Below are 15,728 nucleotides of genomic sequence, written 5' to 3'. Positions count from 1 at the left end.
CATCAGGTGTCTTGGGGAAATTTCAAACTTGGGTTCTCATTCCAAAGGTGTTTTTCGATGTTGTTGCTGTTGTTGTTGTTATTATTATTATTATTATTCAGGTCACTGCCTGGAATTGAACTTGGAATCTTGGGGTTAGTAGCCCGCGCTCTTAACCACTACGTCATATGCCCATGTACATGGGTAGTTAGGCCCCATGTACACAGTCACCCTCCGCTTGACCTCGTATTGCTTTACTTCAGCCTTCCCAAAGCCACTCTCACCCTTTAACTTTCGGTGATCCAGAATTACTGAACTGCTCTTATTGTAGAGTATACAATTAATCAGTGTGTTTTATTATGAGAACTGTACAAAATATGCATGCATAATTATAAGAAATAAACAAGTAACTTTTTTATTTATAGAAACTTCACAAAGGACAGCCATTAATAATTATTTCTATTGGCAGACAATGAACATAGGAAAAAGTAGAAACTGAGAAGTAGTTTATCTACTGTACCCATTTTTACAACCTCATTTCTGTTACTACTTATGCAAGGTACCACAGGATACTAGCCCTGAAACCATGTATGTGTCAGGTGGACTTCTCAACCTTATCATTACTAATTTCCTTGAGGTTATTGCTGGAAGAGAAGAATGGTTTTCTTCAACATACCTAATTTAGGTATAATTTAACAAGCCTATTTAATATTTAGTTTTATAGACTGTTTTGTTAAAGAAATTAGCATTTTACTATCTTATATTTTTGTAAAATGTTCAGCGAGGAAAAGATTATTAAAATTCCATTAAAATCTCTTTCTAGAATTTCAAAAGTTAAGATTCTAATGATGCAGGTTGTGTATACTGGTTTTGAATATTATTTTTTTTTTCTCCAGTTCAAGCCATTTCCTTTCATAATGGTCTTCTGAAGACATGGATATCATACAAACTTATTATCCCTTCACTATCAAGTTTAACCTTGTGTCTTTATCAGCAGACACTATTACTTACTTACAAAGGATTTAGCCTCTAAATTATACAGTTGTTAATTTTCATTGATTTGCAAAATAATTTCTACATTATCATAGCTGAAATGACTTGACACCATCATCATCATCATTTAGTGTCTGTTTTCCATGCTGGCATGGGTTAGATGGTTTGACTGGAACTGGTAAGCTGGAGAACTGCTTGAGGCTCCAGTCTGTTTTGGTTTGGTCACTATGACTGGACACCTTTCCTAATGCCAACCACTCCATACTGTACTGGACGTCTAGCATGTGTCACTGGCACGGCTGCTTTTCACACATCATCAGCACGAGTGCCTTTACGTGTCACCAGCATGGGTGCCTCACACATCACTAGCATGTTACATATGTCACTGGCAGTGGCCACAACTACAATTCCACTAAATTTGATGTGTCTTCTGAAGCACAACAAATTGCCAAAAGTTTCTGTCACTTGTCATCACCTCCAGCAGGAATGCTTATATGCTCTCAGGAGCAATTTCTATGAAAATGAGGAAACCTTAAACATATAATCATCTAATGTACAATAAATAGTAAAGCTATTTAGAAAAATAAAATAGCTGGCAAGGGTTCTTGGCAACCACTGTTGCCACTTTATATATTAATATAACCTCTTGATAAACAATAAGAAAAAAATAAAATGTGTGTCTGTGTTCTCATACATTTCACTTCACTGCTGTCTTTTTTGATCTTTGTGTTAATATCGTGTGTGTAAATATAATTAAAAGAATTCATCATTCAGTTCAAATTACTGAATACATTTATTTATTTCAACTGAGAATAGAAAATGTGTGTGTGTGTGTGTGTGTGTACATATATATAAAATCATGTGATCATATGATTGACCAGACTATCAGATGTTGTTATACATTGCTGGTCACAATGCGCTTTGCATTGTTTTAGCTTTTGAATGATGCCTCCCCTCTGGCTGGCTAGGTGAGCAGGCCAGCATTCCTCCGATCAGAAAGCTATCTCACCACAGGGTGGACCCATTTACAGCTGAGTGGCCTGAAACAACTTGAAATGAAGCATTTTGCTCAAAAACACAACTTGTCACTCAGTCCAGGAATTGAACCCATGATCTAGCAATCACAAGTGCACCACCCTAACCACTAGGCCACTTGTCTTCACACACACACACAGGTATATATTATATTTACATTGTAACTTAAGTTTTCTTTTCTCATTTTCCTTAAACATGTTAGAATTAGTTATTATATGATTATATTCAGTTGAAAATGGTTTTAGTCAAGTTTGCTTCTCATATCTGAGGAAAACTGACTAGTATTATCTCTGCTTCTGTCATCTGCTATCAATAACTGTTTTATTGCTGGGAAACTTTCACTTAACCATTACTTCTAATTGCAATAAAAGTTTTTCTTTCCCCACAGTGGCAGGTAGATTTTTTTGATGCTTCTATTAGAACTGTGATACTGCATGATAGAAAGATGTGGGCCTTGAATGTAGAAAGCTTATGAAGCCATCATGCTCAATGGATGTGTAAATGTGAGTGTGTTTGAATGCCAGAGTACAAAAGTGAGTCCAGAGACAAAGATTAGGAAAAAGAAGCTACACTGGTATGGGCATGTGATGTGTACAGAGGATGGATATTTGTATAAGAAAGTGCCAAGTAATTGGCATTCTAAGCTATTGGAAACAGTAGAAGTAGAAAGCTAAGGAGACTTGGGATGAAATGGTGAAGGCCATACTAAAGATGCTGTTTCTCATGAAACTGAAGATACAGGAAATGATGAAAGATCCACCCAACCCATAGTAAAACATACCTTGATATGATGGTGGCATTTAGAAGCTGTAATATACTTTCTCTAACCTACCAAGCTTACTTTTGCTGCTACCTCACTTGCATCTTCCATCTCACATGCCAATTGCTCATCCCTTTTTCACTCCCATATTTCTTTATCACTCATAATCTGTCATCTCTCCATCATCCTCTTCACACTGACCTCCTGGCCTTTTACTAGTTTCACATACAACTGACTACCTAGGCTCACTCATCCCATCCACCCACCCACCAAATATATTCTGGCCTCATTTGTTATACTACCAGCCAGAACTCTCCTTCCACTCCCTAAATGTCTTTTTTTTTTTTTCATTGTATTCCTGTCCCATACACTCTTCCACTCATTCTGGTTACCTTTCTCTCTCTCTCTGTCTCTTTAGTTCTCCTGAATAAATCCACTCACCCTAGGTTTTTGTGAATTCTCTTTACACTTACACTCGTATTTCTCTCCCCACCCCTTCTACTGTGCTGGTGGTATGTTGGAACTCACCATGCTCACTCTGCAAATGAATGGTGAGCAGTGCTACCTCTTTAATGTTGGTGCCATGAAAATGCACCAAATGCACAGTATCAAGTGATTGGAAAATGAGCAGAAAATGTGTAGGATTGCAAGGTCCCTTTTAATCTAGTCTTGTCAGGGGCTCTTCAATTTCTTTAGTGCTACTGCCATGAAAAAAATGCACACAATACTCTCTGCAAAGTGTTTGCTGACGGGAAGGACATACAGCTGTAGAAACCAAGCCAAATGGGAGGTACAAGCCCCAGTCTTTAACAGCAGAAATAACTCAGGCTGTGGCATTTCATATCCAACTGCTGTCAGCATGAAAAGTGGACATAACATCACAATGACTCAAAACATTTACTGGGTTCAAGGCGAAAATGTGATCTTTGTTTCAAATTGAAATTTTAATATCTATTGTCAACTTATTCAATGGGGTTGTAAATTTGTAGTTGGCCAAAGTGCAGCATTTACTATTAGCTTATCCTCAATTACATTACTGCTTCAATTTTCTCCTACAATTCTAATTCACCCTTTATTAATCAATATTTCTGTGGACTTACTTCAGAAAATCTCATTAGATCTTAATTATTATCATTATATTTATTATTAGTAATGAATTTTAAGTATTAAGCAATAATTTTACAATGTAGACTTGTAATGATTGTCATTACCAATTCTGTGATTGGTCATACCTTAAACATTGTAAGTTGTCATATTTATAAATGTTGCTGTGTAGATTTGAAATAAAAATTTTATCTGTTTAAATAGCATTTACTCATATTGTTTGATGTAGTGCACATTTTCCCCACAACTCTTCTGTAGATCGATGTAATACATTTTTTGTGTCATTTAAAAAATTTGAAAATTTAATATTAGTCAGCTTCTTTAGTTACTTATTTTAGTTTGAATAATCTTTATATTGATTATTATCACTAGATTTTTAATCTATGATGGCTGAACCCTATTAAAAAACACTGTAAAGTTAAGTTTTCTGTCTATTAATTTTCTGTAATAGTAAATGTCCTTGGGAATGAGGTTTAACCCTTTCGTTACCAACCCAGCTGAAACCGGCTCTGGTTCTGAGTAAAAATGTCTTGTTTCCATAAGTTTTGAATTAAAATTTTCCACCAAACCTTAGTCACAATTTATGTTCCTAACACTAGCTGAATGATAACTAAGTTATTTTACTAAATTCTTTGTTATATTTAAAGTAATTGAAAGAAACACAGGGCATCTCAAAATAAATACAGTAACGAAAGGGTTAAGCTTTTGGAAAAACTATAAACCAGTTTTAATACAGAATGTTCAGAAAGAAAAGCTGTTGGGTGTACTGGGATCGTATGAAAGGGGAAAAAATGCACTTTTTAATTAGCTTTCTTACCAATTAACTCAATTTAATTTAAAGCTTTCACTCAAAATCAAGTGAATAGATTTAACAAGTCTTATATACTTTGAGAATATTAACATCTTAAGCTTCATAACCTAAATTTCATATTTGAAATATTTAATGGTAGATAATTGTCAAAACTGGAATTCCATTTCATGGTTTTACATCATTCTATATTTTTTTTAAATATTTTATTGGTGTGATGTTAACATAATAGAAAATGAGAGCAGTGGAAGACAGCTTGCATGATTTTGGTAGACGAGGATATTGTGTTCAACAGCAATAATTCAAAGGTGTGCATGATTAGAAAATGCTTTGACTATCCTTTAAGTAAAGCTGAATGAGAATACCAAACATTATTCTAGACACTTGCTTACTTCCTTCATTTCTCCTATAGCATTAAGTTTCATATTTTGTCTACATTGATTCAATGCTGACATAATTGTTAATTTTCTTTATTGTATATTGAATGCATGCAATTTTAGTTATTGTTTGAATACGCCTAAATGGTAGTTCATGCACATATGTTTGTGTTCTATGTATTGTGTGTGTGTGGGTGAATAAAAGCATACTAGTTTAACACACATGTGCAAGTGATTGCATTTCAAATTTCTTTTTAAATGCTAGCATTTTTGAAATCTAATGTCCATAGGGAGTACGTTTTACCTGCTATCAAAAATAATCAAGGAAAGAACATATTTTACAATGAATTTTAAAAATATCTTATTAAAAGGATCTCTTCTTTCTTTGTAGGAAATTTAATAGTCATTAATTGACTTTATCTGCATTATTAAATGTTACTTCACTGAATATAGCAAAGGCAAGAGATTTGGTGCAAATGATAGTGCACCAGATTAGATACTGCACCATACCTAGTTGAGTACTTCATCTTTCACAGTTTAATTTCTAAGCAGATTGATACAATGGATACTTGTTAAATACAGAAGTAAATTCTCAGCAGGTTTTATAGAATGAATACATATATGTGATTATAGAGTGATATTGAACACTATCAAACAACTCAGTATGTTTCAATTACAGAGTTGGAACAACTTGGTACAGGCAATAGAATGTCATACTAAATTTTTCACTTGACCATTTTTTATATTTTACATAGTAAGAAACGATAAAACTCTCTTTCTGTCAGGTGAATGGCCCTGCTCAATATGTCCCACCCACGGGAAGGCAAACCTTCCTAGCATGGAAGGCAGATGTTAAACGATGAGGATGACATGGTGCAGAGTTGGAAATTTATATAACCCCACATTAGTGGCCCAATCCAACTTTTCTACCTCAACCATAAAGGCTCTGCTTCATTTAACTAACTAGTTGTATAATACCCCTATACTGTCTCTTCACTGTAACTCTTCTATCACTCCTATAACCGTCTCTGTTTTACTTGACTTGTTACTTAAAAAGCACTTCCACCCAACCTGTACCTTCTCTCTAGTCACCCGTTCTGTTTGTTCTCTCTCAACCCTTACTCTAAGCCCCAAAATCTCAGTCTTTCCCACCTCCAGACATGGACTTGTAACTGACCACCAACTACTTCAATCTGACCAGACTGTCAGTGAGACCTGTACATGTCATAATCATAACACAGTCCCTTTCATGTACCAAGTTATTCTGATCATGACTAATGTCTTTCTCTCATTAGTCATTGTTAGAATTAAAACATGTTCAGGAGTAAAAACATTTTATTATCTTATAAGGTCAATAAAATAATTATCAACAACATAATTCAGTTGATTATGGCTCCTTATGTAGGAGTATAGAAGGATTTGCAGGTAGTTTTGTAGGCAGGAGATAGAAATATAGACACACAAGATGAGTAGTTAACACGAGGAGCAATGAAATCAATGAACTGTTCAGATGATTCATTAGGATGCAGAAGATAATTTTAGTTAGCTTGATGTCATTATCTGTGCTGGAGGTGGTTTGAGCAAGACTATAGTAGTAACTTGTAGAACATGTTCAGAGAGATGTAAGGATTTTTTTTTTTTCCTGTAAAAGAATTAGAGTATGGAATGTCTGCAAGAAGTGTAAATTGCATAGAGAGATTAGCAAGCAGTCTTAGAAAAATCAAAGTAGAATAAGAAGAAAAAAAGTGTGATTTGTTGTATGTGTAATGTTCACTTGCATGGAATTGGAGCATGAGGAATGGCTTGTGTGTTAAAGCTTTGGTTGCTTTACACAAGGGAAAACAGTTGAACTGGCATGGACAATAATTTGTGAGTGACAACAAGAAGCAGAATTCATTAAAAAAACTTAATTTAAATAAATAAATTGATAATAAAGTTATTATTTATCTGTTTACTCTTTTAAAGAAGGTGGACTGTGGTTGTAATTTGTTAGAATCTTTCCATAAAGATATGACGGAAAGGTTAATAATGTAATAGTTTGTAGGTAATTTCTCCTTAGAAATAACCTCTCTCTGAAAGAGATTTTTGAGTGAGCATGAGTGGACAAGCTGCTTTTGCAGGTAGGTGGTGTTGATAAGCTATAAAAATGGTGAAACATTGATGTCCATCACTCCTAAATGGGATTGAGCGTAAGCTATCTCACCAGTCCATGGCTCTAAGTTGTCTCAACACCAGTGACACAAGAGTTATATACTCCGCTATGCCATTGCAGCCACCGGAAAATACACAAATCATATACATTATGTGTATTTAACATATACAGGGTGTCCACAAAGTCTGGGTACATGGGGATTAACACATACTTTAAGAAATTATTATTTTGTATATTTAATTGTTTATTTTATGATTTTATTTACTCCATGTAGCCAGACTTTGTGGACATCCTGTATATTTTTTTTTTTACTCTAGGCACAAGGCCCGAAATTTTAGGGGAGGGGGCCAATCGATTAAATCAACCCCAGTACAGAAGGATGAAAGGCAAAGTCGACCTTGGCGGAATTTGAACTCGGAACATTAAGATAGACAAAATACCACTAAGCATTTTGCCCGGTGTGCTAATGTGTCTGCCAGCTCACCACCTAATATAATAATATATAATGTGTGTGTGGTGATGATATGAACAAAACTTAAACCACTCACTTTTAATTAAAGTTCATTATATAAGAAAAGATACATCAATTTAACTATAGGTGATGTACTGTCAGTTTCACAACAGTATATAATAGCTATAAAAATGGCAGTACATCTCTTCAGTTAAATTATCTATATCTTCTTTTCTTATATACACACACACACATACATATGTGTGTGTGTGTGTGTGTGTGTGTGTGAATCTTCACCATTTCTCTAAATTTTTACACCAAATGAAGATATTTAATTATTTATAGTTAATAATAAATAATTATCAATATTAATTATCATTAATAATGCTTCTTTTGTTTGCAAAGTGTTGAGATGTCTGTCAATGTACATAAGTTATATTTTTCTGTCTCTGATTCTATCTGGATATTTAGATCTGGACAGATATTTACTGGAGTATCATGTGACAAGAGATGCAGTGTGGGTTTATATAATTTAGTTTCCAGTTTTGATGTGGATGAAGTCCCTGTATAATCATTTCAAATTGATATAGTTTCCTATCCTGTCAAGCCTACTCATATGATCTCTCTTTGTAATACTGAGCATCTCAAAATGTGTTTATTATTTATTTTGGTAGTTTTTTTGTTCCTTGGATTTTTTGTAGTTCAAAATTGGTTAAGTTATTTTTACCTTTAGTCAACAGATCTGCCGAACCATTGTTGGCTTTCAGATTAGCTCATTTTTTTCTCTGTCCTCTCTTGCAGGAAACTAATTAATTAAAACTTTCTCTCTCTCTTTTTAAATAGGTTTTTTTTATTTCCCATTCAGTTTTATCTTTTATTTAATATTTTCTGTTGGTTTGTTTTTATCTGTCTTTATCTTAAATGTATTTACCTTCTAGTTTGTCCTCTTGTTTCCGTTAATATGGAACAGAAAATGTAGATTTTGCTAATATAGCAAACAGTTTGCCTTTGTTAGCTTTGGAGAATTTTTATAGACTCCTTATGGTTATCCTGTAAGACTTGTATTTTTGTACCTTGTCCATTCTACTCTGCATGTGGTAGATATATTCTTTTTGTGCTTAGTTAAGTCAAGTATTAATGTCTAACTGGTTCAAATTATACTCTTAGGGAAGAGGAAAAATCATTAACTTTGTTAATTCTGATCAAGAAAGGTAAGGTAGATAACTTTGAAATCTAGATTGATGGATGCAGAATTTGAGTAATTTTTTGGGTTTTCTATCTTAAATCTAAAGTTCCCTACCTTCACTTTGGGTTTTTTTTTTTTTTGTAACTGTAGTTTATATTTGCAGTGGTTTATGTCATCTTTTTTTTTTTTCTGGCTTTGAGTCTGGTTTTTAATATTAGTCTGATTCTTCTGTAGTACTTTTTTCTGTATTTTTCACCTTCATTTTTGGGAGTTCTAGCCTATCAGTACACAAATAGGTGTTTCTCTTCTAATTTTCTGATTTCAGTGTTTAAATCTAATCTGATATTTTCAGTTTTGGTAAATTTACATTTTGAAAGTGTTGGGCTTCACAGAAGCCAATGTCCTTCAACATATTTCCCTCATAAAGTATTAGTTAATCTGTAGCTGAAAAGACCAGCTAACAATGTCCACATAGGACATTATGTCGTGTTTGAAAAGGAGACTCATCAAGCCGAATGAAATTGCAGTCATGGCAGATACTAGTGTCATGCAAATGGCACCCATGTCAGTGGTACATAAAAGCACCCATTACCCTTGGAGTGGTTGGTGTTAGGAAGGGCATCCAGCCATAGAAAACCATGCCAAATCAGACTGGAGTTTGGTGCAGCCTTTCAGCTTTCCAGCCCTGGTCAAACTGTTCAGCCCATGCCATCCTGGGCAACAGATGTTAAATGATGATGAAAGAGATGCTAGCATGTCTGTATGGTAAAGAAATTTGCATTAGCATCACTTGATTAGGGGTTTGGTCCTCCTATGTGGGCATTGTTAGCTGGTCTTTTCAGCCACAGCTACAGATTAACTAATACTTTATGAGGGAAATAGGTTGATGGACACTTAGAAAGACTGTCATTTGTTTGTTTACATCAATTTTTCCTTGCTAGCTTGGGTTAGACAAATATATTATCAAAGCATTGTTTTACAGTTGGATGATGCTCCTGATGCTAAACCTTTCTTGTTTCCAAGTGAGGAATCTTTTATACTACAAGCTTCAAAGATAAGGGGATGATGTCTTGATTAGAGAAATGCTAACAAAACACTGTGTGAATGCTGTACCTTTCGAAAATGCAAGCGACAAATTTAAGTAAGCACAGAAACACACGTGCAAGTTTGCATCCCTCCCCCTACATGCACATTTGCGCATGACATTTTGTTCTCTGTTTCTATTTTGCTAAATTCCCCAACAAGGCTTTTGATAGCCTGACTTGATAGTATAGGGCAGTTGCCCAAAGTGCTGCTGCCTAGGAGTGAATGTGAAACCATGTAGTTGGGAGGCAAACTCCTTAACCTCTCAAGTTATGCTTACACACACACACACACACACATGCACACACACACACACACACACACACACACACACACACACACACACACACACACACACACACACACACACACATACACACACACACACACACACACACACACTCTCTCTCTCTCTCATATATTTGTGTGAGTGAGTTTGTATTCATCTTCATACACGTGCGCTGTTTGTAAGCAAAAAAGCCCCACTGTTCTTATGACCAACATTGTTTGCTTGCAGATTGCTGCATAAGCATGTTCAGGCTTGTTGACTTAACTTGACGTATGTTGTTTGTAAACAATGTCATTTGTCTCTAGTTGTCCATATAACCATGTCCAAACGGTTTGATGCTTGATAAGACTAGGTAGATATAATTATCTTGCTTGGAAACAGGAACAACATTTGGCCATAGAAAACTTGGCCTTAGTGTAATCTTGTCTGACCCATGCAAGAATAGAAAATTAAACTTTAAACTAATAATGATGATGAAAGAATAAGTTTGGCACATTTCTCTACTACCTTACACATTTCGATGTCAATGCTGAATCCTTGTACAATATTTGGTAAGTTCTCCAGTTTGTACTTTTTTCCAAAATCATCCTTATAGATGAAACGGTTTAGTAGTTTGTTCATAACATTTGCAACCAGTGGTTGAGCAATCAGACAGAAGAAATATAATAGCAATTAGGAATTTTCCTCAAAGATTTCTCTTCATCTTACTGTGTTATTGCCCCATCCTTATTCTATACGATATAGCTGATATATTGTCTTAGTATCAGTACTCTCTCTAATATCTGGGAGTGTAATATGCTGTCACAGGAGTTTTGGTTATCAAACTATGCTTTGATTTTTGTTTCACTTTCTTGAGTCTCCAGTAGTTCTGCACAGCCATATATATATATTGTTTCAACACCTTTTCTGGTCTTTTCTTTTATGATAACTTTATCGTTCAGATGATCACCCAATCTGTTGATGACCAGAGATAACAGGACTTTATATGTTGTTGGTAAACAAGTTATTGGTCTGTATTTTTTAGGGTCCTTGCAGTTTTGGGCTAGTAATATTGTTTTGTCTTTATCCAAGCGTTGATTCTAGTCTTTGTAGTATTTCATCGAATGTTACTGATTTATGTGTATGACTTGAGAATTTTAACCAAGAGATTGGGGTCTTTATTAATCCTGGAAGCCTTCCAAACTAGTGGTCTTCATTGTATTGGTAAATTTCTCACTAATTATGCAGGGCCATGCTTGTGGTGTTATTGTATTTCTTTTTTATTTTCCATTTCCTTTCTTATCCATTGTGCATCTCCATTGTCATCTACACATTGCTTCCATATGCTCTTCCAATACAACTGTATATCTATTGTTGTTGGTTTATCTTCCATTGTGATGATCTTTTTTATTGATGTCTCAGTAGATTTGTTTAGCAATTGTTAACATGATTCTAATAGCAGATATGGTCATAGTTTACTTTATATTAGAGGCTGATGGAACTAATTGTAAAAGTTGAGCATGGCCTTAATTATATTTGAAATATTTAGTTCAATCACTTCAGTTCAGTGTTCAAATCTCAAGATTAATTTTAACTTTTTCCACTCTGAGCTAATAGAATAAATATCAGTAATAATATATTAGACTATTGAAATCGTCTTTGTCCCTTCTCTTGAAGAATTATCATGTGTCTATTTCCTTGCCTCACCCAGTATTCATAATCAATAAATGTAGACAATAATTGTTGGTTTTACCTCATGAATATTCTCCTTCCCATTCAGCTTCTACCTTATTCCTCGTATCAACCCAGGTTTACAATTGTTTACTCATTTTATTCTTTGTCTCATGTCAATATTTAATTTACCTGATAAACTATCTCCTTCCAGTATATTTCGTGTGTGTGTGTACTTAGTATTTCCAGATTAGATGAATACCATAGATTTATGATGAACCATGCTGAACCTTCAAAGAGAAGGACAACAGAGGAAACCATAGTGAGGTTTTAGCAAAGTTAAAGGAAAAAGGTAGACTAAGCTGATAGCAAAGGTAAGGCCATCTGCTGGGCCAAAGTGTAACTGCACTGGCAAGGCAGTCTTGTGGAGAGCTGCACAAGTAACATTGAGGAGACAAATTGATTAATGTTTTTTTAACTTAAATACTTGAGCATCTCTTCATTCCATCAATACTGTTTGGCATTGAAATTTATGTGCACTCTGACCTAATATTGTGTTGTTGATGATGAAGATGACCCAGCGTAATCTGTATATCGATTCTGATCTCTCTCTCTCACACACACACACGTGTGTGTGTGCATTTATATATTGTCTTGATTTCTCTTGATTTCATTTTAAAAAGTTCTTTCTCTTACATGCGTACATTTGCATATATACATTGTGTGTGTGTGTGTACAGAAAATTATTTAGATGCAATAGAAAGAGTTAATTTCAATGTTTAACTGGTTTTCTTCTTGTATCCCCTTCTGGTGAGCCTTTTACAGAATAGAACTTTTATTTATTAGAGGTATGTGTGTGTGTGTGTGTGTGTGTGTATACCTGTTTGGGTGTGAAACATCTAAGTTCGATGTCAGATCTGCATGGAGTAAATAAATTTGGAATAATTATAAAATAGGTAATCAGTTCAGTTGATTCCCAGATACAACTGTTTAAGAATGAACTTGTTTGATTGTTAAAGCTTTGTGACTAGGAATATTTGTTGTACCTTTGACAAGATATGAGCTGTTAACCTTTCAGCTGGTCATCCAATGCCGTATCCACTTCACCAGTGGATTGTCTTACTTGCACTGTTTGCAAAATTTTATTTTTGTTTGTCAGAAAATATTGTTTATAGATAAAATTTTCTTCATAAACTTCTAAATATACACAAAACTTTATACTGTATTATTACTGAAAAAATCTTTTGAACCTTATTGTTCTGCTTGATTGCATTTTGAAATATCTTCCTGTCTTTTTCTCAAATTATGATTGAGTCCCAGCACATATAGAATGAATTATAAAATCAACAACAAAATTGCAAAAGGAAAATATATTTCCAAAAACTATCAAAAGTCATAGAGAAAACTTTTTATCATATATATATTTTTAATTCTGATATATCAAAAAAAACAAAATAATAATATAATAGGTTTTAATTTTAGTTTCGTTTTTAGTACCTTAATTTTTTGTTTATATATTTTCATGCTGTATTTCACACCCAAACATGTACACACACACACACACACACAAACACACACACACACACACACATACTTACATATATATATATATATGTAAAATTATACTTGTATGATTTATCTGGAATGCTACTAGAAACAAGGAGTTATTGTGAATTATAAATATTTGAACAGCTCTAAACAATATCCTTGATAAAACAACACAGATTCATAATAAAATCTGAATTAATTTCTTTATTGTCTCATCTCTACCTTCATTGAATAGAAGTAATTCATATAACACACTTATTTTTGAACAGTTTTTTCACTTTTCATATACTTTCTTTTAAAATTCATTTTATTTTTTTTCCATTAATTTTTTTTGTGTGTATCTTAGCTTAATTTTTTTCTTTTTAAAATAGTTCTTTGGAAACCTAATTGCATGAGATGTAGATCATATGAGCAAGATAATTTCTAAGCATTTGTTTTTATAATCTTCAAAATATGGCAACTGTTGTAGCTAAAGGCTTTCACTGACTTAGAAAATACCATCAACAAAAAAAAAAATATTCTTTATGGACATACATACATACATACATACATACATACATACATACATAGATGTATGGGTAGAGTGGGAGAACAATATTTGAATTATCCATTAATTTCCTTGTTAAATATCAGTTAATTACAGAAAATAAATCACCTTGTGAAATAATTTATTAATATTTTTTACTTGATTTCTATTTGTATTGTCAGTGAAAAAAGCAACAAAACAATTGTGTATCTTTGATCAATATAGAATTTTCATTAAGTTGCATTGATATTTTCTTGTATTTCACTGAAACTTAAGTTCCTGTTTTTGATCTGATATATTTTTTGAAATCAATTTTGACCTAAGTTTGTATATATTTAATTTTTTTAAATTTTTGTTTCTATTTGTAGAAACTATTTTGTATATTAGAGAAATCTATATGTAAACAAATAATCTATTCAATAAAATTCATTTGTATTATGTTATTTAAAAAATAATTTAAACAATAAAAAAAAAGCTCTGTTTGTAAAACTTTTCTATTAAATTCATTTTGGTAAAAAGAGGGTGGGAGAATCTTTTCAAAGTTTGTTTTTCATGTGTTGTAGGTTTCTTCGGAATATCTTGTGCTGATGTGGTTTCTTTTCTTCTCTGATCACTCTTTCAGTATTTTATTGACTTGCTGCTGGTGTACTCACTGTTCTCACTGTCAAATGCACTGTAACATCCATGTTAGTTTGATACATGCTGTTGGGTAAGTAAATGTTATAATTTCTACTGTTTTAATGATTAAAACAATTCTGTTTCCATGAGCCACAGAAGATTTTAGCATTTCATGGTTGAAAAAAGAATTTCTTTTCGGATAAAATTTCCGTTTACAGCAGGTAACATTCCCTGAAGATTTGGTATTTATATTGCCTTTACCTAAATGAACTGAAGCATGCCATCATCACAAATAAACGAATGAATAAATACATAGAATTTGAACCCTTCATCCATTCATTTGAATTGTGACACTCTTCTTTGATTGGCCACTTCAGCCCTATGTTTTATTGATTAATGAAATGAACAAAGCTGGCAGTAACATTTTTACTCGTAAACTGTAATCAAGTATATTAGTTTGAAATTGAGAAGTTTGTGCCTATGGCTTTCTTCACAGCACCCTGCTTCCTATAAAATTGGTGAGATATTGGTAACAGAATATGGGGGATGAGAGAAGGAAAAGAAGTAGAAGTGGTACAAACATTATCTAGGTCCAGGGAGCTGAGGAGGACACTGTAGCAGTAGTAGTAGTAAAAAGAAAGTGTAGAGAGAGAAAACAGCATATCTGTGAACCAAGGGTTTAAGTGTGTTAGGGAGAATTCATGTTAATCAATGACTTTTTTTTTTATGTGTTTAAGATGGCTGTATGTGTATCAGCAACACCGTTTTATGTGCAGGAACAGCAGCACGATGTTGTATACCCACCTAGGCTTTGTAGAGCGTTATCAGTATTTGTTGAGGTCTGAAGGAAAAGACCAGTCTTGGGGATGCAGTTTGATACAGGATAATTTTTAACAAAACCGCAATGTTTCAAATTTTCTGGGGAAGAAAGAGAGAGAGAGAGAGAGAGAGAGAGAGAGCGACTGCACTTAGAATTGAGTTGATTGTTAGAAAGAGGCAAACCCATCCATCTCAGTTAAAAATGTAATCTTAAATGACATGAATTGATTTCTTAGAAAAGCACAAGACTAGAAACCTTATGGAATGGATCAGGCAATTCTGTCAACCCCTGTTCTTGACTGGTTCTTTATTTAAGGACCCCAGAATGATGAAAAAAAAAATATTAAGAG

The 15,728-nt window shown here is 33.7% G+C and overlaps 1 protein-coding gene across 10 annotated transcripts in view; it reads left to right on the top strand.

Moving 5' to 3' along the window:
* Nucleotides 1–15,728, top strand: part of LOC106881718 (forkhead box protein P2) — a 534,685-nt gene that overhangs the window by 45,828 nt on the left and 473,129 nt on the right. For all 10 annotated transcript variants that reach the window (XM_052966861.1, XM_052966862.1, XM_052966870.1 and 7 more), the window contains exon 2: nt 14,564–14,650. The gene's annotated coding sequence lies outside the window, so the exon portion shown is untranslated. The remainder of the gene's footprint in view (nt 1–14,563; nt 14,651–15,728) is intronic.

The sequence above is a fragment of the Octopus bimaculoides genome, chromosome 4 (assembly GCF_001194135.2).
Source record: "Octopus bimaculoides isolate UCB-OBI-ISO-001 chromosome 4, ASM119413v2, whole genome shotgun sequence".
In the NCBI taxonomy this organism is placed as follows: Eukaryota; Metazoa; Mollusca; class Cephalopoda; order Octopoda; family Octopodidae; genus Octopus; species Octopus bimaculoides.
This window is presented reverse-complemented; position numbering and strand designations above follow the sequence as displayed.